Source organism: Ranitomeya variabilis, chromosome 2 (genome assembly GCF_051348905.1).
Source record: "Ranitomeya variabilis isolate aRanVar5 chromosome 2, aRanVar5.hap1, whole genome shotgun sequence".
Taxonomy (NCBI): Eukaryota; Metazoa; Chordata; class Amphibia; order Anura; family Dendrobatidae; genus Ranitomeya; species Ranitomeya variabilis.
Window position 1 is genome coordinate 732,555,799 of NC_135233.1, and position 23,794 is coordinate 732,579,592.

Here is a 23,794-nt window from a genome sequence, read left to right on the forward strand (position 1 = left end):
ATAATTGAATTTTTAGAATTTAATATTAAAAGGTTAAATAAAGGTTTTTTTAAGGGTTTTTTCTTTTTTGGTTGTCTAAATAATATACCCTGGTTTATTCAGTTTGGTTTGCTAGCTGTTAATTACACAAATTAGAGAAGCATTACATCATTTTTCGAACAGTGCCAATACTTTTGTCCACCCCCTTTTTTATGTTTGGTGTGGAATTATATCCAATTTGGCTTTAGGACAATTCTCTTTGTGTTTTATTATTTAAGACAAATTAAATGAAGATAATAATACCAAAGAATTTGTGTTTGAAATCATTTTCAGGAAGAAACTGAGTATTATCTGACAGAATTGCAGGGGTGTGAATACTTTTGGCCATGACTGATTATATATATATATATTTTTTTTTTTTTTTATTTTTACTTCAGCGCGATGCAGCAGAAAAGCCGGTAATTCAATTGCCGGCTTTTCATTTCTCCTTCACAAACCCGACATGATACGAGACATGGTTTACATACAATGATCCATGTCATATCCCTTTTTTTTGCATATTCCACACTACTGTTAGTAGTGTGTATGTGCAACATTTGGGCACTGTAGCTATTAAATTAAAGGGCTCCCGCGCAATTTTCTCCGCCAGAGTGGTAAAGCCAGTGACTGAGGGCAGATATTAATAGCCTAGAGAGGGTCCAGGGTTATTGGCCCCCTGGCTAAAAATATCTGCCCCCAGCCACCCCAGAAAAGGCACATCTGGAAGATGCAACTATTCTGGCACTTGGCCACTCTCTTCCCACTCCCGTGTAGCGGTGGGATATGGGGTAATGAAGGGTTAATGTCACCTTGCTATTGTAAGGTGACATTAAGCCAGATTAATAACGGAGAGGCGTCAATTATGACACCTATCCATTATTAATCCAATAGTATGAAATGGTTAATAAAACACACACACATATTATTACAAAGTACTTTAATGAAATAAAGACACAGGGTGTTTTAATATTTTATTATTCTCTTAATCCACCTGAAGACCCTTGTCACCTGAAACAAAGTTAAAAAAAAACAAACAACAATATTCCATACCTTCCGTCGTTCTGTCCCACGTTGTAAATCCATCTGAAAGGGTTAACTAATTTTACAAGCAGAAGCCTGTTAATGCAGCCGCCCCTGCCTGTAAAAACCGGGGAATGAATGGATTGGAGGGGAATGACCTGTATTTACCTTCAGTCGCGGTGATGCGCCCTCTGCTGGATGTCCTCATGAACTCGAGCCTGGGAAAAGTTCCCACGCTCGAGTTCATATGAGGACATCCAGCAGAGGGCGCATCACCGCGACTCAAGGTAACTACAGGTCACCCTGCTTTCCAGACATTCCCCGGGGTTTCACAGGCACGAGCGACTGCATTAGCAGAGCTCCTGGCTGTAAAATGATTTAACCCCTTCAGATGGATTTACATCGTGGGACATGAACAGAACAACGGAAGGTATGGGATATTGTTTTTTGATTTTTTTTCCTTTTTTACAGAACGAGGGTCTTCAGGTGGATTAAGAGTATAATAAAATATTAAAACACCCTGTGTCTTTATTTCATTAAAGTACTTTGTAATAATGTGTGTGTGTGTTTTATTAACCATTTCATACTATTGGATTAATAATGGATAGGTGTCATAATTGACGCCTCTCCATTATTAATCTGGCTTAATGTCACCTTACAACAGCAAGGTGACATTAACCCTTCATTACCCCATATCCCACCGCTACACGGGAGTGGGAAGAGAGTGGCCAAGTGCCAGAATAGGCGCGTCTTCCAGATGTGCCTTTTCTGGGGTGGCTGGGGGCAGATGTTTTTAGCCAGGGGGGGGCCAATAACCATGGACCCTCTCTAGGCTATTAATATCTGCTCTCAGTCACTGGCTTTACCACTCTGACGGAGAAAATTGCGCGGGAGCCCACGCCAATTCTTTCCGCGATTTAACCCGTTATTTTTCAATCTACAGCGCCCAAATTTTGCACATACACAGTACTAACATTAGTAGTGTGGAATATGCAAAAAAAAAAAGGGGATATGAGATGGTTTACTGTATGTAAACCATGTCTCATATCATGTCGGGTTTGTGAAGGAGAAATGAAAAGCCGGCAATTGAATTACCGGCTTTTCGATAGAACACCGGTGCGTATTTCTCGCAAGTCACACTGCTGGTCCATGTGTAATCCGTATTTTTCTCGCCCCCATAGACTTTCATTGGCGTATTTTTTGCGCAATACGCTGAAAAACGCAGCATGCTGCGATTTTCTACGGCCGTACAATACCGTATATTACGGATGCGTAATATACGGCTGATAGGAGCAGCCCCATAGAGATTCATTGGGCCGTGTGTAATGCGTATTTTACAGACGTATTTTCTGCGCTCATACGTCCGTAAAACTCACTAGTGTGACGCCGGCCTTACTGTGGACATGAGGAGGGTATGGGTGTCTTACTGTGGACATGGGGAGGCCACGGGGTTTTTCTGTCGACACGGGGAGGCTGCGTGGGCCTCATATGCTGGACACGGGGAGGCTGCGTGGGCCTCATATGCTGGACACGGGGAGGCTGCGTGGGCCTCATATGCTGGACACGGGGAGGCTGCGTGGGCCTCATATGCTGGACACGGGGAGGCTGCGTGGGCCTCATATGCTGGACACGGGGAGGCTGCGTGGGCCTCATATGCTGGACACGGGGAGGCTGCGTGGGCCTCATATGCTGGACACGGGGAGGCTGCGTGGGCCTCATATGCTGGACACGGGGAGGCTGCGTGGGCCTCATATGCTGGACACGGGGAGGCTGCGTGGGCCTCATATGCTGGACACGGGGAGGCTGCGTGGGCCTCATATGCTGGACACGGGGAGGCTGCGTGGGCCTCATATGCTGGACACGGGGAGGCTGCGTGGGCCTCATATGCTGGACACGGGGAGGCTGCGTGGGCCTCATATGCTGGACACGGGGAGGCTGCGTGGGCCTCATATGCTGGACACGGGGAGGCTGCGTGGGCCTCATATGCTGGACACGGGGAGGCTGCGTGGGCCTCATATGCTGGACACGGGGAGGCTGCGTGGGCCTCATATGCTGGACACGGGGGGCTGTGTGGGCCTCATATGCTGGACACGGGGGGCTGTGTGGGGCTCATATGCTGGACACGGGGGGCTGTGTGGGGCTCATACGATATATAGAAGAGGCTGTATTCAGGTTCAAAAGGTATGGCTATGTGCACACGTTGCAGATTTGACTGTGGAATTTTCTGTGCAGATTCTGCATTTTTTGGCAGAAAACGCAGGTCAGAATCTGCGCCTTTTTTTGGTATGTGCACACGTTGCAGATTTTTGTGCAGATTTATTCCTTTTTTTCCCCTGCAGATTTCTATTATGGAATGGGTGCAGAAACACAGCAGATATGCACAAAAGAAGTGACATGGTCCTTTTTTTTTAATCTGCTGCGGTTTCCATGCAGATTTTTCTGCACCATTAGCACAGCATTTTTTTTTTCTCATTGATTTACATTATACTGTAAATCACTTGCAGATCTGCAGCATTTCCGCACGGGAAAAAAAGCTGCAGATCTGCAGGAAATCTGCAACGTGTGCACATACCCTATAAGGTAATGTTGGCATACTTAATTCTGCTCAGTATTGAGTGATAATATTAATGATATGTTGGTATTAATATGGAGCTTAATTCATTTGAGCCTATTGGTTCGGACCTCCACAACAGTCACGGTCTCTCATGTGGCCCCTCAGGAAAATTAATTGCCCACCCCTGCTCTAAAGTTTGATGATATGAACATTATACTGACTCATTTGCATTGACCATTTAGGAAAATCAGACTAAAGTAGAAGTTGCGTAATAATTTGGAACAGTACTATGCTGTAAATTTTAAGTCCCGAGACTCACAGTCAGTCCATACATCACGGTCCGTTTACGTACTGTCAAAGTTGGATGTTAAGTGCGGAGTTTATCATTTTTACTACATTGACGCCAATAGGCATTTGAAAAAAGGTGGAATACCCCTTAAAGTCCTTTTCCGGTCTGGTCATTAAGGGGTTAAAATATTTGGAGAAAAGCACAGATTTCACAAAAACAAAGCAAAAACATTTTGATTCAAAGCAAGACAGCAGTAGCAGCTCCCTCCAACCCATAAAGGTCACATGCCTTCTTTCACTCGACCCGCAGAAGCAGGAAGTTGGGTAATTGAGGAGTTTAGAGCTGGAATGTAGCTGCGTTCACTTTATCCTAGTGATTGCCATCCATAGAGTCAATGGGTGCACATTTTGATTTCATAATCATGTGGCTATTGGCCCATCTTATGGCCACCTGAATGTGCAGCACTCCTATTTTAAGTGGGTGATCAAGTAGGATGCCACTCCAAACATGAATTTTATCTGAACTTAGCACTCCAAAAGTCAATGCCAAAAAAGCGAGGAATTTATTGTGTCTCACTGGGCAATCCATTGTATAAATGACGTTTCGGCCACTTATTAGGCCTTCTAGGTGACAGATTCCCTCTGACAGTTGCAGGTGGAGCACCGCTCCATACACGGCTGTATGAGACAGAATGTGGATGTGTGTCCTAGCCATTACCTTCCAAGCATGGGACAGAGTCACCGCGTGATCCTGCTCCCGACTTGTGCCGAACATGTACATCGGATGTTGGGAAAAGGTTAAAGGGGTTTTTCAATCTCAGAAAAAAAGTCTGCAAACACTTTATGTGATTGCAGACTGCCGAATCATGACAGTCTGCAATGTGCATGCGGTCACAATTCCTGTGTATTCCCTATATAAGTGGGTGGTCATGTCACCACAAACATGTGATATGCGTACTTGTGGTCATATGATGCCTACTCAGACCTGGTAAAAGAAAACTGTAGTAAGGTAAGTTCAGGAGTCTCGTCATCACATGACAGCAAGTATGCAAATCACATACATATTGGTCATGTGATCACCCTTGACGGGAAAGCATGGAATTGGACAATGTGCGCGTTGCACACTCACGATTTGGCATTCTACTGATCTGAGTGGTGTGTGTGTGAGCCTCACGTGTAGGAATGAGAGGGGTGTGTATACGTGCTGCATGTGTCTGACATGTGAGCCGGCTGTATACACGTGCTGCCAGTGACTGACGTGTGAGCGGGCTGTGTATGTGTACTGCATGTGACTGACATGTGAGCAGGCCGTGCTGCCCGGGTCTGACGTGTGAGCGGGCCGTGCTGCCCGTGTCTGACGTGACCGGGTTGTGTACACGTACTGCACGCATCTGAAGTGTGAGTGGGCTGTGTATGCGTACTGTATGTAATTGATGTGTGAGCGGGCCATGCTCCCCGTGTCTGAAGTGTGAGCAGGCTGTGTACGTTTACTGCACGTGTCTGACGTGTGAGCGGGCTGTGTACCTGTGCTGCATGCGTCTGACGTGTGGGCGGCCTGTGCTGCATGCGTCTGACGTGTGGGCGGCCTGTGCTGCATGCGTTTGACGTGTGGGCGGCCTGTGCTGCATGCGTCTGACGTGTGGGCGGCCTGTGCTGCATGCGTCTGACGTGTGGGCGGCCTGTGCTGCATGCGTCTGACGTGTGGGCGGCCTGTGCTGCATGCGTTTGACGTGTGGGCGGCCTGTGCTGCATGCGTCTGACGTGTGGGCGGCCTGTGCTGCATGCGTCTGACGTGTGGGCGGCCTGTGCTGCATGCGTCTCTGGTCTCAGTCTACCAACCTACCCGTGCCCTCCGCTCTGCTAATGACCTCAGGTTAGCATCCTCAATAATCAGAACCTCCCACTCCCGTCTCCAAGACTTTACACGTGCGGCGCCGATTCTTTGGAATGCACTACCTAGGTTAATACAATTAATCCCCAATCCCCACAGTTTTAAGCGTGCCCTAAAAACTCATTTGTTCAGATTGGCCTACCGCCTCAACGCATTAACCTAATTATCCCTGTGTGGCCTATTAATAAAAAAACAACAACATAATCACGTTCCTCCATCATGTTCTCATACACTTTATGCAGTTAATAGCCTCTGTGTCTGTACTGTTACATACTTAGGTAGTTAACTGGTTCATGCAGCTTTACATGAACACCCGAGCCTTACACTATGGCTGGTCCAAATAACTAAAGCAATTGTTACCATCCACCTCTCGTGTCTCCCCTTTTCCTCATAGATTGTAAGCTTGCGAGCAGGGCCCTCATTCCTACTGGTATCTGTTTTGAACTGTGATTTCTGTTATGCTGTAATGTCTATTGTCTGTATAAGTCCCCTCTATAAGTTGTAAAGCGCTGCGGAATATGTTGGCGCTATATAAATAAAATTATTATTATTATTATTATTATGCGTCTGACGTGTGGGCGGCCTGTGCTGCATGCGTCTGACGTGTGGGCGGCCTGTGCTGCATGCGTCTGACGTGTGGGCGGCCTGTGCTGCATGCGTCTGACGTGCGAGCGGGCTCTGTACGCATACTGCATGTGTCTGACACGTGGGCAGGCTGTGCTGCACATGTCTGACGTGGGAGTGGGCTGTGTACACGTACTGCATGTGTCTGACGTGTGACAAGGCTGTGCTGCATGTGTCTGACGTGTGACAAGGCTGTGCTGCATGTGTCTGACGTGTGAGCATGCTGTGCATGAGTGCTGAATTTGTGAGCAGCGCCAGAGACTGAACGGTGGCTCCAGGAAGGAGAGTGCAGCGTGGGACCTTTCCTTATACTAACCTCCAGCTGGGGACACTAAGTTAAGAGTTATTGTGGCACTGCAGCCCCCACACTAAAGTTGTGCACCTCGCTTTATATCACTGATAACAGACGCCCCCACAGTCAGGCACAGTTGGGAAAGACACACAGGAGCCCGGGTCGCCACCGCCGCACAGCGCTCCCACAGCCAGCCGGCCGGCCGGCCTCACTCTTCCCCCGTCCCGCGCCCCTCTGAAAGCGACTCAGCTGAGCATTACCTGCACCACAGCCCAAGGAACATCAGCGCTGTTCACTGACGTGTGACGTCATGGCGTAATGACGTCACACGCTCTGCCGCTGCCGGCTTTGAGTCGGGCCAGCCTGAGAACCCCATACCGCCGGTACTTAGGGCAATCAGTGTCCCTGGAGACTAGCGGCAGGCAGGAGTGCGGGAGCGGCCGAGGGCATGCGGTAGTCCCCAGTAATAACCGTCACTTCACCTCCCGGGTCAGCGCGCCTCACGTGACCGGCACACAGAAGTTTGGGCTGGGCGGGGCAGTCGCCATGGTGATGGTGGGGATGTACACAAATCAGTGCGAAGGCTGAGAGGAGGCAGTGAGGGGCGCTGATGTGAGTATACAGGGCCGTGCTGTGCCTATACTGTGACCCGGACTGAGCGGCCATCATTAGGACAGTGACGGACCTGCAGGATTGCAGCACTTTGTGCTAAGGATCTATAATACATGTAATTGCTTGTAAGAAGCTGACGTACTAGCTCTGAAGGTGGCAATGAAAGGGTTATTGCCATAAAACACGTTATCCCCTATCCAGCTACAGCCCCTATTAAATGGGGAGAAGGTGCAGGCGCTCCAGTCATTGTCTATGGGACGGTCCTATCAATAATGACTATGGCACCGACTCTCCGATAACGAGCGGCAGAGCCCCGTTCTCAGCATCGCTGGGCGTCTCTGTGATTGGCCCCCCAGCAGCAAGTGATCCCCTCTATATAGGGCCTATAGGAGGGGCAGGAGAGATCATGTTGGGGGGAATAACCCTGTAATTCTCTGTGGCAGAATGGGCATGAGGCTACTAAATTATCCGTAAAGGGTTAAACTAATGGTCATACTATGCAGCCACCAAAGCTGCTGGGGGGCTGGACCCCCTCCTGGCTGACTGGGATGTGTTACTGGAGTGGGGCGCTATCACTCCCATATGTCCGAGTCACAGACGTCTGCCTGGAGAGCGCGTCACGGGGACAGAGAACGACACTGACTATTATTTTACTTATAGAAAAGACCCCTAAGGCTAGGTTCACATTGCGTTAGTGGGTGATCGCTAACGGACAGCGTTGCACGGCGAAAATGTCGCAATTAACGCCGTGCAACGGGTCCGTTAGCGCACCCATTGACAGCAATGTCAATTTCTCCTGCAGCGCATCACTAGCGCGTGCCTTTTTCGGCTCGCGCTAGTGATGTGCCGTTCTTCTGTGACGCGCCTCGGACGCTGCTTGCAGCGTCCGCGGCGCGCCCAAGGTCCGTTCCCCGCTCTCGCAGATCGGGGATCTGCGAGAGCGGGGACGTTAACGCGACCCCTGAACGCGGCCCCTAAATAAACATTGCGTTAGCGCAATCCGCTAGCGCTAAACGGATTGCCCTAACGCAATGTGAACCTAGCCTTAACTTTCTTCAGACCCCGCACATGACTGTGGGCTGTATTCATTAAGATTGCATTTTGCACACCCGTCTTAATAAAGGGGGAAAAAATCCAAATTAGACAGCATGTATAGGGTGAATAAGTAATGGGAAAAGGTATACCTATAGTATAGGTGCTGACCTAGCATTGTGCCAGGGAACGATGCCACAGTGTGCCGCACGGAGCCCGGAGGCCAAATGTACAATAATAAATCCTTGGCGGAACAATTTCCAACAAACTTCCAACCAGACCCTATGAAGTGGATGAAAAGCTTCTTTGTTAATAATAAATTCTCAATGCACATAACTTTATCATTAATAAGACTGTCATCCGCTTTGCGCCAGGATCAGCCAGCGTTTCATTATTCTTAATAAAGGAGCCTCGGAGTAAGAAGCGCCAAATTCCATAAGAGCCTCCCGCCACTAATTCCGGCCATCTCACTAGGGCCGAGCACCTCTGCCAGAAATGTAACACTTCTGGGGCTATTTACACCACTAAAGTGCCGTAAAATGATGATGAATGTGCCAGGCGAACTGTCGTGCCGATCCCACCCAAGCTCTGCCCACTTGGCAGAGGAGCAAGGCCCCCAGATTCAGTGGTAATAGTATCCCATCAGTAGCTAGGTATGAACCAGCGAGATATACAGGGTGGTCCAAAAGTAGGTGGACAGTATGTGTGATAGGGTTATGAAGGGGGAGATTCCACTTTTCATTCTTCACAGACTCTTTGGAAAGTGAAAGGTGGAATCTGATTGGTTGCTAAGGGCAACTGAGTCAGTTTCACTTTACCTCATGTTTGATAAATAACCCTATTACACATACTGTCCACCTACTTTTGGACCACCCTGTGCAGTGTGTCCATAAAGTCCTGGTGCACTTCCGACCAGTCACAGGATCTATTTATAGTTTACATTTTGGCGCCCTTTCTCTGGCCCAATCATATCAGACCTGTTCATGAGGAGAGATAACAAGAACCAATCAAACAACACACACTCATTGAAGCTGTTGCTGAGCCCCCAGTCAGATTAACCCCTGATAAACTGAACTCTGATTAATATATGCCAGCTGTGTGGTTTTAAATTAAATGTTCATTTTTTTTAAAACGTTCCAAAAATTCCTGTGAAACACCTGAAGGGTTAATAAACTTCTTGAATGTGGTTTTGAGCACCTTGAGGGGTGCAGTTTTTAGAATGGTGTCACACTTGGGTATTTTCTATTATATAGACCCCTCAAAGTGACTACAAATGAGATGTGGTCCCTAAAAAAAAAATGGTGTTGTAAAAATGAGAAATTGCTGGTCAACTTTTAACCCTTATAACTCCCTAACAAAAAAAAATTTTGGTTCCAAAATTGTGCTGATGTAAAGTAGACATGTGGGAAATGTTACTTATTAAGTATTTTGTGTGACATATCTCTGTGATTTAAGGGCATAAAAATTCAAAGTTGGAAAATTGCGAAATTTTCAAAATTTTCTCCAAATTTCCATTTTTTTCACAAATAAACGCAGGTAATATCAAAGGAATTTTACCACTATCATGAAGTACAATATGTCACGAGAAAACAATGTCAGAATCGCGAAGATCCGTTGAAGCGTTCCAGAGTTATAACCTCATAAAGGGACAGTGGTCAGAATTGTAAAAATTGGCCCGGTCATTAACGTGCAAACCACCCTCAGGGCTTAAGGGGTTAATGAACATGCTGCGTTTTTTTCCGCGATGCGTTTTTTTCACAGAAAAAAATGCATCATGTGCACAAAAATTGCGGAATGCATTCTAAATGATGGGATGCATGCGTTTTTTATGCATTTTTATAGCGAAAAAAACGCCAAAAATCTGCAACATGTGCACACAGCCTAATAGAAAAGTCCTTTTCACGCCTACATACTAACTTTTCATTGTTACATGCATTCGGTGGAGGGATAGTTTTGAATTGCAGGCATATTGTCACACTATGGCGGTCTTCGGTAAGAGTGGGGGGCCTCGAACTGTCCCTAGAACTGGGCCCTAACTATCCCTGTCGTGGGGACCTCTCACTGGCGTAGCTAGAGCTTTTGCCGCCCGGGGCTGATTCCGAGTTTGCCCCCCCCCCCCATTGCCGTCACTCAACGCCGGGCACCACCCCCTCAGCACTGTTTACCCATGAAATCCGGCGCCTGCGCTGTGTATCGCTGTTTGGTGCAGACGCAGAGAGCTCTGGCCGTCTGACAACACAGCCAGGCTTGCAGACTACGCCTGTGCGGCCACCCACCTTGGTAATCCCAGCCCCACAGTGTGTTATGCATTATGCAGAGTGCGGGGCTGGGATTCACAAGCAGGGCGGCCGCACAGGCGCAGTGTCCAGCATTGCCCCAGTGTGTTCAGCATTGCCTTAGTGTGTCCAGCAATCTGCCCCAGTGTCCAGCATTGCCCCAGTGTGTTCAGCATTGCCTTAGTGTTTCCAGCAATCTGCCCCAGTGTCCAGCATTGCCCCCAGTGTCCAGCATTGTCCCCAGTGTGTCCAGCAATCTGCCCCAGTGTCCAGCATTGCCCCCAGTGTGTCCAGCAATCTGCCCCAGTGTGTCCAGCATTGCACCCAGTGTGTCCAGCATTGCCCCCAGTGTGTCCAGCAATCTGCCCCCAGTGCGTCCAGCAATCTGCCCCCAGTGCGTCCAGTAATCTGCCCCAGTGTCCAGCATTGCCCCCAGTGTCCAGCATTGCCCCCAATGTCCAGCATTGCCCCCAGTGTGTCCAGCAATCTGCCCCAGTGTCCAGCATTGCCCCCAGTGTGTCCAGCAATCTGCCCCAGTGTCCAGCATTGCCCCCAGTGTGTCCAGCAATCTGCCCCAGTGTCCAGCATTGCCCCCAGTGTGTCCAGCAATCTGCCCCAGTGTCCAGCATTGCCCCCAGTGTGTCCAGCAATCTGCCCCAGTGTCCAGCAATCTGCCCCAATGTCCAGAATTGCCCCCAGTGTCCAGCATTGCCCCCAGTGTGTCCAGCAATCTGCCCCAGTGTCCAGCATTGCCCCCAGTGTGTCCAGCAATCTGCCCCTGTGTCCAGCATTGCCCCCAGTGTGTCCAGCATTGCCCCCAGTGTGTCCAGCATCGCCCCCAGTGTGTCCAGCATCGCCCCCAGTGCGTCCAGCAATCTGCCCCCAGTGCGTCCAGCAATCTGCCCCCAGTGCGTCCAGCAATCTACCCCCAGTGCGTCCAGCAATCTAACCCCAGTGCGTCCAGCAATCTGCCCCCAGTGCGTCCAGCAATCTGCCCCCAGTGTCCAGCATTGCCCCCATTGTCCAGCATTGCCCCCAGTGTCCAGCATTGCCCCCAGTGTGTCCAGCAATCTGCCCCAGTGTCCAGCATTGCCCCCAGTGTGTCCAGCAATCTGCCCCAGTGTCCAGCATTGCCCCCAGTCTGTCTCCAGCATATTGCCCCCAGTCTGTCTCCAGCATATTGCCCCCAGTGTGTCTCCAGCATATTGCCCCCAGTGTGTCTCCAGCATACTGCCCCCAGTGTGTCTCCAGCATATTACCCCCAGTCTGTCTTCAGCATATTGCCCCCAGTCTGTCTCCAGCATATTGCCCCCAGTCTGTCTCCAGCATATTGCCCCCAGTCTGTCTTCGGCATATTGCCCCCAGTCTGTCTCCAGCATATTGCCCCCAGTCTGTCTTCAGCATATTGCCCCCAGTCTGTCTCCAGCATTGCCCCCAGTCTGTCTCCAGCATATTGCCCCCAGTCTGTCTGAGTCAGACATAAAGAAAAAAAAAAAAAAGTAAAATCCTCACCTCTCCCGTTCCCAGCGCAGGTCCCGTGCACTCAGCGTCTCTCCGGCTCTGAGTCTGCAACGCTCAGGACAGAGAGGCTGAGCGCGCAGTGATGACGTCATCGCACCCTCTGCCCTGAGACGTCGCAGAGTCAGAGGGCGCTGAAGACGCTGCAGCTACCGCAGGAACCAGGAGAGGTATTAAAGGGGGGCCCAATGCCAGCGCTGGCACCGGGAGGGGGGGGGGGGGCCTGGTCGTGGCGGCGGTCGGCGCCGCCCGAAGATTTAAAGGGCCCGCGCCTCTCTTTTTTTTTTTTTTTCTTCCTCCTCCTCTCTGGGTCGGAGCCGCCCCCGGCATTGTGCCGCCCGGGGTGGCTCGCCCCCCCCCGCACCCCCCTTCCTACGCCACTGGGACCTCTTGAAGGTAGAGAGGCCCGAGTCTTTATCCTTACAATGATCCTGTTAATATCCTGAGCTGTCCCCTCCCATTCCACCAGGAGGCCTGGGACAGATATATTAGTGTATATACACGTAAAGGCCCCGTCTCACTAAGCGATTTATCAACGATCACGACCAGCGATACGACCTGGCCGTGATCGTTGGTAAGTCGCTGTGTGGTCGCTGGGGAGCTGTCACACAGACAGCTCTCCCCAGCGACCAACGATCAGGGGAACGACTTCGGCATCGTTGAAACTGTCATCAACGATGCCGAAGTCCCCCTGCAGCACCCGGTAACCAGGGTAAACATCGGGTTACTAAGCGCAGGGCCGCGCTTAGTAACCCGATGTTTACCCTGGTTACCAAAAAAAACAAACACTACATACTCGCCTTTCGGTGTCCAGGTCCCTTGCCGTCTGCTTCCTGCTCTGACTGAGCCGCCGTACACTGAGAGCGCAGCGGTGACGTCACTGCTGTGCTCTCACTTCTCACTGTACGGCCGGCAGTCAGTGAGAGCAGGAAGCAGACGGCAAGGGACCTGATGGACATCAGAAGGCGAGTATGTACTGTTTGTTTTTTTTTACATTTACGCTGGTAACCAGGGTAAACATCGGGTTACTAAGCGCGGCCCTGCGCTTAGTAACCCGATGTTTACCCTGGTTACCAGTGAAGACATCGCTGGATCGGTGTCACACACACCGATTCAGCAATGTCAGCGGGGCCTCAACGACCAAAAAAAGGTCCAGGCCATTCCGACACGACCAGCGATCTCGCAGCAGGGGCCTGATCGCTGGTACGTGTCACACATAGCGAGATCGCTATGGAGGTCGCTGTTGCGTCACAAAACTTGTGACTCAGCAGCGATCTCGCTAGCGATCTCGCTATGTGAGACGGGGCCTTAAGACAAACAGGAATAACGAAAAGCAGCTTGCATACAAAAACACTCACCAAAGGTAGAGAGGAATAAAGGGAAGGATAGGAAGGTATAAACCAAATGGGAATAGGATAATGGAGAAAACACACTAAAAAACAGCAGACAAAAATCTCCAGCAGCAACTACAAACTCCAGGAAGCAACACTTTCACAGCCAGGGATGAGAAGGTCTGGCCAGGTTTTATAGAGAGAGAAAACCAGCAGGTCAGGAGCAGTTGTGATATGGAGCTGCATGTCTCTAACCATCATACAAATAGTCGTTAACCTCTTTAGCACCAATGGAAACAGTCCATTTAATATGCGGAACAAAGCATACAGGTTAAATGGAAGACCTGTAATTGACAGTATGTAAAGATCGTCTAACCCCAGATCTACCAGTAGGGCGTGACACATATGGGCAGCGTATAATACTGGTGCTGCACCATTAAAAGAAAAGTCCTTTTCAGGGCTACATACTGTCTTTTCTCTAGTAAAACCGCTGTTACCTGCGTTCATGTAGAGGAGGGATAGTTTGGATTAAACACATATTGGCAGGGGTTAATATTGCTATTGCAGTACTTCTATGGGTATTCTGCAGCTGCAACCTAAAAAGAAACGTCCTTTTCAGGGCAACATATTTTTTTACCCTATTGATACCAGATAATTTGCAGGCATAGAAATACACTCACTGGCCACTTTATTAGGTACACCTGTCCAACTTCTTGTTAACACTTAATTTCTAATCAGCCAATCACATGGCGGCAACTCAGTGCATTTAGGCATGTAGACATGGTCAAGACAATCTCCTGCAGTTCAAACCGAGCATCAGTATGGGGAAGAAAGGTGATTTGAGTGCCTTTGAACGTGGCATGGTTGTTGGTGCCAGAAGGGCTGGTCTGAGTATTTCAGAAACTGCTGATCTACTGGGATTTTCACGCACAACCATCTCTAGGGTTTACAGAGAATGGTCCGAAAAAGAAAAAAAATCCAGTGAGCGGCAGTTCTGTGGGCGGAAATGCCTTGTTGATGCCAGAGGTCAGAGGAGAATGGGCAGACTGGTTCGAGCTGATAGAAAGGCAACAGTGACTCAAATCGCCACCCGTTACAACCAAGGTAGGCCTAAGAGCATCTCTGAACGCACAGTGCGTCGAACTTTGAGGCAGATGGGCTACAGCAGCAGAAGACCACACCGGGTACCACTCCTTTCAGCTAAGAACAGGAAACTGAGGCTACAATTTGTACAAGCTCATCGAAATTGGACAGTAGAAGATTGGAAAAACGTTGCTTGGTCTCATGAGTCTCGATTTCTGCTGCGACATTCGGATGGTAGGGTCAGAATTTGGCATAAACAACATGAAAGCATGGATCCATCCTGCCTTGTATGGAGCATCTTTGGGATGTGCAGCCGACAAATCTGCGGCAACTGTGTGATGCCATCATGTCAATATGGACCAAAATCTCTGAGGAATGCTTCCAGCACCTTGTTGAATCTATGCCACGAAGAATTGAGGCAGTTCTGAAGGCAAAAGGGGTCCAACCCGTTACTAGCATGGTGTACCTAATAAAGTGGCCGGTGAGTGTATATCTAATCGATAATGCCCAATGGACGTGCTACTGATTGTGCACGCAGAGGCCGAGGCCATGGGACAGGTGGAACGGTGCCTGCTGTGGAAGCACTACAAATTCGCGCTCATCTACGAGATCTAGCTTCCTGTCTCACTTCAAATAGGGGTGCGGGACACCACTCTTGAAGCCAGAACTGGTGGTCAGTTGGATGGCAGTTAATGCTTCTAGTAAAGTTGAAACCAAAAGTTTACACACATTATATAAAAAGACACATATGCATGTTTTTCTCACAAGGGAAAAACATGCATATGTGTCTTTTTATATAGGATATGTAAACTTCTGGTTTCAACTGTGTTTCCTGTTGTGAATTCTGCTCTTGGGCTCCCTCCGGTGGTTGTTGGTGGTAGTGCAGTTGTCTTGGGGTTGTAATCCGGGCAGGTGTTTCTGCTGATTGCAGCTCTATTAGGTATTTAGGTGTGCAGGATCCATGAGTCCATGCCAGTTGTCCATTGTACTTGGAGGGATTGCATCTCTCTCTGGCTCCTCATGCCCTGCTGCCAATTCAGCTAAGATAAGTGTCTGTTTTTTTGTCTCTGTGCACACATGCAGTGTGCTTTGCAATTCAGTGCAATTCATTGTGTTTTTGTCCAGCTTAGACTTTGTTTGGATTTTTCAGTCATGCTGGATTCTCAGGAGATGCAGATATACTTTCTATGTCTTTAGTTAGATGTAGAATATTTGTATTATCTGCTGTGGATATTTTTAGGATTTTAATACTGACTGCTTAGAATTCTGTCGTATCCTTTTCTATTTAGCTAGAAGTGCCTCTTTTGCTAAATCCTGTTTTTCTGCCTGCGTGTGTTTTTCCTCTTATACTCACAGTCAATATTTGTGGGGGGCTGCCTATCCTTTGGGGTTCTGCTCTGAGGCAAGATAGAATTCCCATTTCCATCTATAGGGGTATTTAGTCCTCCGGCTGTGTAGATGTGTCTAGGACTTGTTAGGTACATCCCACGGCTACTTCTAGTTGCGGTGTTAGTTTAGGGTTTGCGGTCAGTACAGGTACCACCTACTCCGAGAAAGTCTCTCATGCGGATCCAAGGTCACCGGATCGTAACATGATCCCACACTTGGACACTCCAAAGGGACTTTTTACATTTCCATTTATTAGTTCTGGCCTCTTGCCCTGCACATTTTAAGAGGGACAGGAGGAGACCGTGTGTAGTGATGGCCAAATATTTGAGGAGCCACAGGTAGAAGACAACTGTGGGGAACGGCAGTTAGTGTCTCAACAGTTAGATGATGATGAGACACAGTTGTAAACAAATGCTGTTATTAAGTCAACAAGTCAGGAGGACCAGAGTGCAGAAGTGGAAGACAAGGTGGTGGCCGACAAAGTCACTGACCCCACCTGGGATGGTGCCATGCAGAGCGAGGCCATCAGCGCAGAGGGGGAGGGATACGCAACAGGCAGGAAGAGTCAGTGGGGTGGACAATGGGAGAAGGCAGGCAACTATTTCCCAGAGCACTCACACTCGGCAAGTTCTCAGGCCAAGGGGTAGGTGTTCCCCAGTCTGGAGCTTTTTTTTAAATAAATGTCGGACGATATTGCAACCTGTGCCGTACCAATATCTGCAGGGGTCTGACCATTACATCCTGACCACCAACAGCATGCTCAGGCACACGTCATCACAGCACCAGACTAGGTGGTCCTAAAACCTGGGTCCACAACCAGTGTCTGCAGGTGACACCGCTGCCTCTCTCCCTGTGCTACGTGCTTGCCAATCCCCTGTACATGACGCAGGCACGGATGCCTCCTGCTCTGCACCTATCATTGCACATTCACAACCACCATCAGCAACCACGTCCAATTTTGTGTCCAAGCTCAGTGTTCAGCTGTCCCTACTCCAGGCCTTAGAATGCAAAATAAAATACCCAGCCACCTACCCAAATGCCCAAACACCAAACGGACACATTTCGAGACTGCTTGCCGTTTAGGCTTGTGGACACTGAAGCTTTCCGCAACCTCATGGCTGCAGCCATTCGTCTGTGCTTGGTCCCCAGCTGCTACGTACCCGCCTTACACCAGCACGTGTCCCATAACCAACACAGTTACTGGGAAGGTCCATTTAACGACCAACACATGGACAGGTGCTTGTGGCTAGGGATGCTTCTTTTCTGTGACAGCACAATGTGTGAATGTAGTGGAGGCTGGGACCGAGTCGAACCTTGGGATGTGTGAGATAGCGCTACCTGAGTGTGTTGAGGGACACTCGCTTGGCAACGAGATTAAAGCATGGTTTCTCACAAAAACAGTCTATCCAGTTTATTAAACATCATAAACCGCACCACAAACAGTTCATTATTTACATCAATGGAACATCATAAGCACTGACAGTCTGTTCCAACGGCAGATACTTCTCTGCCCGTAACCCCCTTTATCTGGAGTTACCTTACAGGAGCTCCTGCTCCACACACTGACTCCTGTCAGTCCTGGTTCCCAGGGAAGCTGCCAAATTGGGATCACTTCCTTGTGACCAGGGCACTTCAGATAGTCAAGACCCTCAGATGGATATGTAGCTTCCCCAACACAGTAGCCATCACAGGCTCTGCAGATACAGCCTCTCCATGTGCTATTCAGGAAGTCCAGTCCCAGACACTTCCAACACACATTCCATCAGTCCATAGCCTCACCAGGTGCTTCCAGGAATCTAGTCCACTCCAGGACATTCCAACACACAGGCTATCCAGGACTTCACACTCTGACCATTCAGGTTCATACACTCTTAACCATGTGACCCAAACCCTGGTCACATTATGTACCTGTAACCACCCCCATAGGTGGGAGGTGTGTGTGTGGTTAGCCAGTCCCGCTCAGCTCTCCGACTAACCCTGCAAGCCTCTCTTTTAACTATACAAATACTTGTGGGACTACAGGTCCCAGAACAACAATACTGCAGGCTTACAGCGCAGACTCCCTCTGCGACACATACCGGCCATTTACAATCATGCCGGACACTGATTCATTATCACCATTACAGATATGCCTCCATGCGTATCCTGAGGGGCACATACAGCGCCACCTGGCTGTAACATGGGTCACTGCATCACAGATGCCACACCTGCTACTGACGCCGAGGATTGCGGGCCCTAGTTCCATAACGGTTTCCTCCACCTAATTCTCCAGTTCATGCACCCCTTCCTCCTCATCCTCCATCTCCAAATTGTCATATCGGAACACGTCATTGATAGTTGCAAGCTGGAAGCACTGCCTCAGTATAGCGGCAACAGGCTCTGCTGAAACGCATTTATTTAGGTGACAAACAGCACACCGCTGCAGGGCTGTGAAAAGTTATAACAGGCCAGACAGATCTGTGGCTCTTGCCGCAGAACCTACAATCAGGCATGGTGTGTGATAATGGCCGTAACCTGGTGGTGGCTCTGAAACTTGGCAAGCTCGCACATGTACCATGCCTAGCCCACATGCTCAACTTAGTGGTTTAGCGGTCACTGAAAACGTACCCAGATTTGCCTGAGCTACTTGTGAAGGTATGCCGTGTGTGTGCCCATTTCTGAAAGTCATCAACAGCTGCTGCCACTGGTCTGGAAGTGTTGCAGCAGCGCTTGCAAGTGCCAGCTCACCGACTTGTGTGCCACATGACCATGTGCTGGAACTCCACATTTCACATGTTGGCAAGGCTTTGTGAGCAGCAAAGGGCCGTGGTTGAATACCAGCTACAACATGCCTGTCGGTAGTATTCTGGTAAGTCTCTGCACTTAACAACCAATGAGTTGTCATGGATGTCTGACATCTGGCAGGTTCTGCAAAGCTTTGAGAAATCAATCAAGATGGTGCGCGGCAATGATGCTCTAATTGGCATAACCATCCCTCTTCTGTGTCTACTCAAACGCTTGCTGCTCACACACAGGGTGATACTTCCCAGCCTCATCTCATCTTTTCAGCGCCGATTGGTTGATATTGGTTGATATTGAGGAGAAGGAACAGGAGATAGTTACCTGAGCTACAAAGAATACTACCCACACCAGCTTCATCCCATCTGTTAAGCGTGTACGGGCTGAAGAGGAGGAGATGGAGAGTCGTCCTTTTGGTGATAACAGGGAAGTCATGCCTGTTGGAAGTCTGGCACACATGGCTGACTTTATGTCCCGCTTCCCTTCATGTGACCATCTCGTTATATGCATTTTGGCCAACACTGATTACTGGTTGTTCACACTTTTCGACCCACGCTACGAGGAGAAATTTCCATCTATCCTTCCTGCGGTACAGAGGGCTAGTAAAATGGTGCAAAATAAGAAAACCCTAGCGAAAAAATTAGTACAAAAATTTCCATCTAACAACGCTGGCAACAGACGTAATAGATCCTTGGGCAACCAAAGAGTAGAGACAAGGGGAGACACACACCAGGTCCAACAGTGGCAGGGGAACACTATCAAAGATTTGGGACAGTTTCATTAGATCCTCCCAGCTACCAGGCCCTGATGGGTGGCGTTGTCTGATGAGGGAAACGTTTTTGAAGATGATGAAGGAGTACCTAGCTGACTGTACCAGCGTCCTCCATGATTCCTCTGTGCCATGCTACTATTGGGTATCCAAGCTAGACATGTGTCATGAACTGACCCTCTATGCCTTGGAGGTGCTGGCCTGCCCTGCAGCTAGCGTTTTTTCAGAGTGAGTTTTTAGTGCCACTGGGGGCTGACAAGCTGACTCATCAAAATGAACAAGGCCTGGATTGGCCAAGACTTCTCAACCCCACTAGATGACAGCAACGGAACAAAAAGCCAATTCAAATGTTCCTTTTTCTGCAGTATTCTCATGCACACCTTCCCACTCAAAAAAAGGTATACATTTCATTGTTTCTTGTTTTTCTTGTCCTCCTCCATCGTATCAACAGGTTCATCAGGTAGCCCTTACTCAAAATCTTTAAAGGGTCATCAGGCAGGCTTCACTCAAAATCTTTATAGGGTCATCAGGCAGCTCTCGCTCAAAATCTTTATAGGGTCATAAGGCAGCCCGCACTCAAACAATTCTTTATAGCAATTTTATTTCTTGCCCTCCTGTTATGGTCTTCTGGAAAAATTCTCAAGTTTCCCATTGACTTGCATTATACTCGGGTCAAGCTCATTCTAGCGTCTGACCTGCTAAATTCAAGTAGCGAGCACTTGAGCATTTTAGTGCTTGCTCATCACCAATATCTACATTTTTCTATTATGTGTTACATTTGTGATTATATAGGCCGAGCCTCCATTTTTAATTGCTAATTAAAAGTTAAGTTTTATTATTAGGTTTTATTATCCTGTTCATATCCTACCCTTGCTGATTTATATCAAGCTGGCTGGGACTAACATAAAACCTTCAAAAGTTTCAATGCTTATGTGCAACTTAAACATTTTAAAGTGTTTTACACCAGAATTCTGGCATAAACATCTGGATAAATCAGGCCTTTTACATTTACCCCCCATGTTTCTGGCTCTCACTTCATCAGTCGCATTCATCACTTCACAGCCTAAATTGTGATCACACTCTGATCCAAGTCAGGTGACTACCACTATTTTATTAAGTACTACTCAAGGTGAGGGGCGTCATAGATATTAATCTGCGTCAGTCCCTCACCATCCTTAATACAAAAAACAAGTTCTTCAACTATGAAGGTTCCTCTATGCACAGTGGTAACCCTGGACTGACATTTATTATTAATAATGGAATTGTTCTTTTTACTGTGGGACCCCAGAAATAGTTACAGGTACATCTCACAAAATTAGAATAGCATCAAAAAGTTAATTTATTTCAGTTCTTCAATACAAAATGTGTAACTCCTATATTAAATAGAGTGATGTATTTCAAGTGTTAAAGTTTCCACAATCAGTGATGGGATGGGGAGCCATGTCATCTGCTGATATAGGTACACTGTGTTTTATCAAGACCAAAGTCACGCAGCAGTCTACCAGGAAATTTTAGAGCACTTCATGCTTCCCTCTGCCGACAAGCTTTATGGAGATGGATATTTATTTCTCCAGCAGGACTTGGCACCTGTCCACACTGCCATAAGTACCAATACCTGGTTTAAAAACAACAGTATCACTGCGCTTAGTTGGCCAGCAAGCTCGCCTGACCAATTGTCAAGAGGAAGATGAGAGACACCAGACCCAACAATGCAGATGAGCTGAAGGCTGCTATCACAGCAACCTGGGCTTCCATAACACCTCAGCAGTGCCACAGGCTGATCGCCTCCATGCCACGCCGCATTGATGCAGTAATTGATTCAAAAGGAGCCCTGACCAAGTATTGAGTACATTTACTGAACATACATTTCAGTAGGCCAACATTTTGGATGTTGAAATTATTTTTTCAAGCTGGTGTTCTAAAGTATTCTAATTCACTGAGATAATGACTTTGGGGTTTTCATTGGCTGTAAACCATAATCATCAACATTAACAGAAATAAACACTTGAAAATACATCACTCTATTTGTTATGACCCGGAACCAGGGGCTCGCCTTAACTCCTGTATCCGTCCTCTGTCTGTACCCTTCCCCCACCCAGGGAAGAGGGGAGCAGATGTGCACCGCAGTATTCCAACCAGATGAACAAGGCAATACGAACAAGCAGGGCCGGCTCCAGGTTTTTGAGGGCCCCGGGCGAACGAGTCTCAGTGGGCCCCCCCCCCCTTTAACACACACAGCCCACGCACGCAGTGTATAACCCACACAGCCCACGCACGCAGTATATAACCCACACAGCCCACGCACGCAGTATATAACACACAGCCCACGCACGCAGTATATAACACACAGCCCACGCAGTATATAACACACAGCCCACGCACGCAGTATATAACACACAGCCCACGCACGTAGTATATAACACAGCCCACGCAGTATATAACACACAGCCCACGCACGCAGTATATAACACAGCCCATGCACGCAGTATATAACACACAGCCCACGCACGCAGTATATAACACACAGCCCACGCACGCAGTATATAACACACAGCCCACGCATGCAGTATATAACACACAGCCCACGCACGCAGTATATAACACACAGCCCACGCACGCAGTATATAACACACAGCCCACGCACGCAGTATATAACACACAGCCCACGCACGCAGTATATAACACACAGCCCACGCACGCAGTATATAACACACAGCCCACGCACGCAGTATATAACACAGCCCACGCAGTATATAACACACAGCCCACGCAGTATATAACACACAACCCATGCACGCAGTATATAACAGTGTTATAACCTGCATGCGTGGGCTCGCTGTGTGTTATATACTGCGTGGGCTGTGTGTTATATACTGCGTGGGCTGTGTGTTATATACTGCGTGCGTGGGCTGTGTGTTATATACTGCGTGCGTGGGCTGTGTGTTATATACTGCGTGCGTGGGCTGTGTGTTATATACTGCGTGCGTGGGCTGTGTGTCATAATAACACAGCCCACGCACGCAGTATATAACACAACACAGCACAGCCCCGTGACGTAGTATATAACCACGGCAACACCTAAAATGGGTGACACTGGCTGAGATCAGATTTGGTAAAAGGGTCAGTCACGCAGCACTGCAGACCCAGGCTCAGAGTCAGTAGCAGCAGGCTGCCTGCATCCCATTCCAATTCATCCCTCCCCCCCCCCCCCCCCCCGCCAGCCCCCGCAATGCGCAGCGTTGGGGTCGGGGACCGTCACCGAAGTCGAGTCACTCACTCACAGTCACTGCTGCTAGCCTTCGCTGGCCCGTCGCCCTCGTGGACACACAGGAGAGGGCACCGACCATGCACCTCCTCACTCACTGCAGCTGCTGCCCGTCTTCTCCTGCTTGGCGCTGCTAGACCAGGCTGTCCTCATGTCCTGGATGGTGGCTCTGTCTTCTTGCTCTTAGGAAGACGAGCCGACCGGAAGTAACAGGACAGATGACCCTGCGCCGCCCGGAAGTGACTCTCTCTGTATTGTGTATCCATGGTGACGGGCCGGCGGAGGTGAGTATTGCTGCTATTGCAGCTGCGCAGCGCCAGGCGCCAGCGAAACGGCTCAGACAGCTCTGTTGTCTGCCCCCTGCTGCCGAGGCGCCACCGGGCGCCGGGGATGATGAGGGATTTGATTTGATCACTGTACACGCACAGCAGCGATGTAGACAGTGACAGTGTGTACTACCATAAATGGGCCCCCCCGTCTCGCCAGGGCCCCGACACTTGCCCGGGTACGCCGGGTGCTGACGCCGGCCCTGCGAACAAGGGCAAATGAAAATACCAGGCATACAAATATTCACCCACATATAGCAGAGGAATGCACTGGGGAGTGGAGGATGAGGAAAAACCAAAGTAAGAGGAGGAAAGGGAATTATCAAACTTACAAACCCACGCAACAGTCACAGGTAAATCCACCAAACTCCTCCAATAACCACCAAACACCTCAGTCAGGACCCAGATTATATAGGGGATAGGGGGGGCTAACAGTGCTCAGCTGAGAGCTCAGACTCCCAGAGATCCCAACATGGCTGATTAACTCCTGTACTGCTAAAAGAAATTAGCACCATTTAAAAAGAAGGTGAAGTGCTTCTATTCAGTGCAGCAGTAGGAGCAATCAGACTCTGCTGTCTTCTGGCTCCTCTCTGTTGCGGTAACCCTGTCACAATTACCCTATAAGTTGTAAGTCTGTAAGCAAGGCCCTCTTCTTGTTAGAATTACGTGTTACTCAGTAATATCTGATACTACACTTTATCTGGTGCATAAACCCTGTAAAATTGCTG

At 48.8% G+C, this 23,794-nt stretch overlaps 2 protein-coding genes across 3 annotated transcripts in view; one reads left to right on the forward strand and one right to left on the reverse strand.

The window, feature by feature from the left end:
- The window catches only part of FIG4 (FIG4 phosphoinositide 5-phosphatase), a 613,672-nt gene extending 606,586 nt beyond the window's left edge, over positions 1–7,086 (reverse strand). The window contains exon 1 of one of the 2 annotated variants that reach the window (XM_077289568.1): positions 6,948–7,086. The gene's annotated coding sequence lies outside the window, so the exon portion shown is untranslated. Of the gene's footprint in view, positions 1–6,711; positions 6,735–6,947 lie in introns of those variants that run through there. The other variant, XM_077289569.1, reaches the window with a different exon arrangement.
- Positions 7,087–7,171: 85 nt separating this feature from the next.
- The window catches only part of AK9 (adenylate kinase 9), a 166,724-nt gene continuing 150,101 nt past the window's right edge, over positions 7,172–23,794 (forward strand). The window contains exon 1 of the mRNA XM_077289565.1: positions 7,172–7,299. The gene's annotated coding sequence lies outside the window, so the exon portion shown is untranslated. The remainder of the gene's footprint in view (positions 7,300–23,794) is intronic.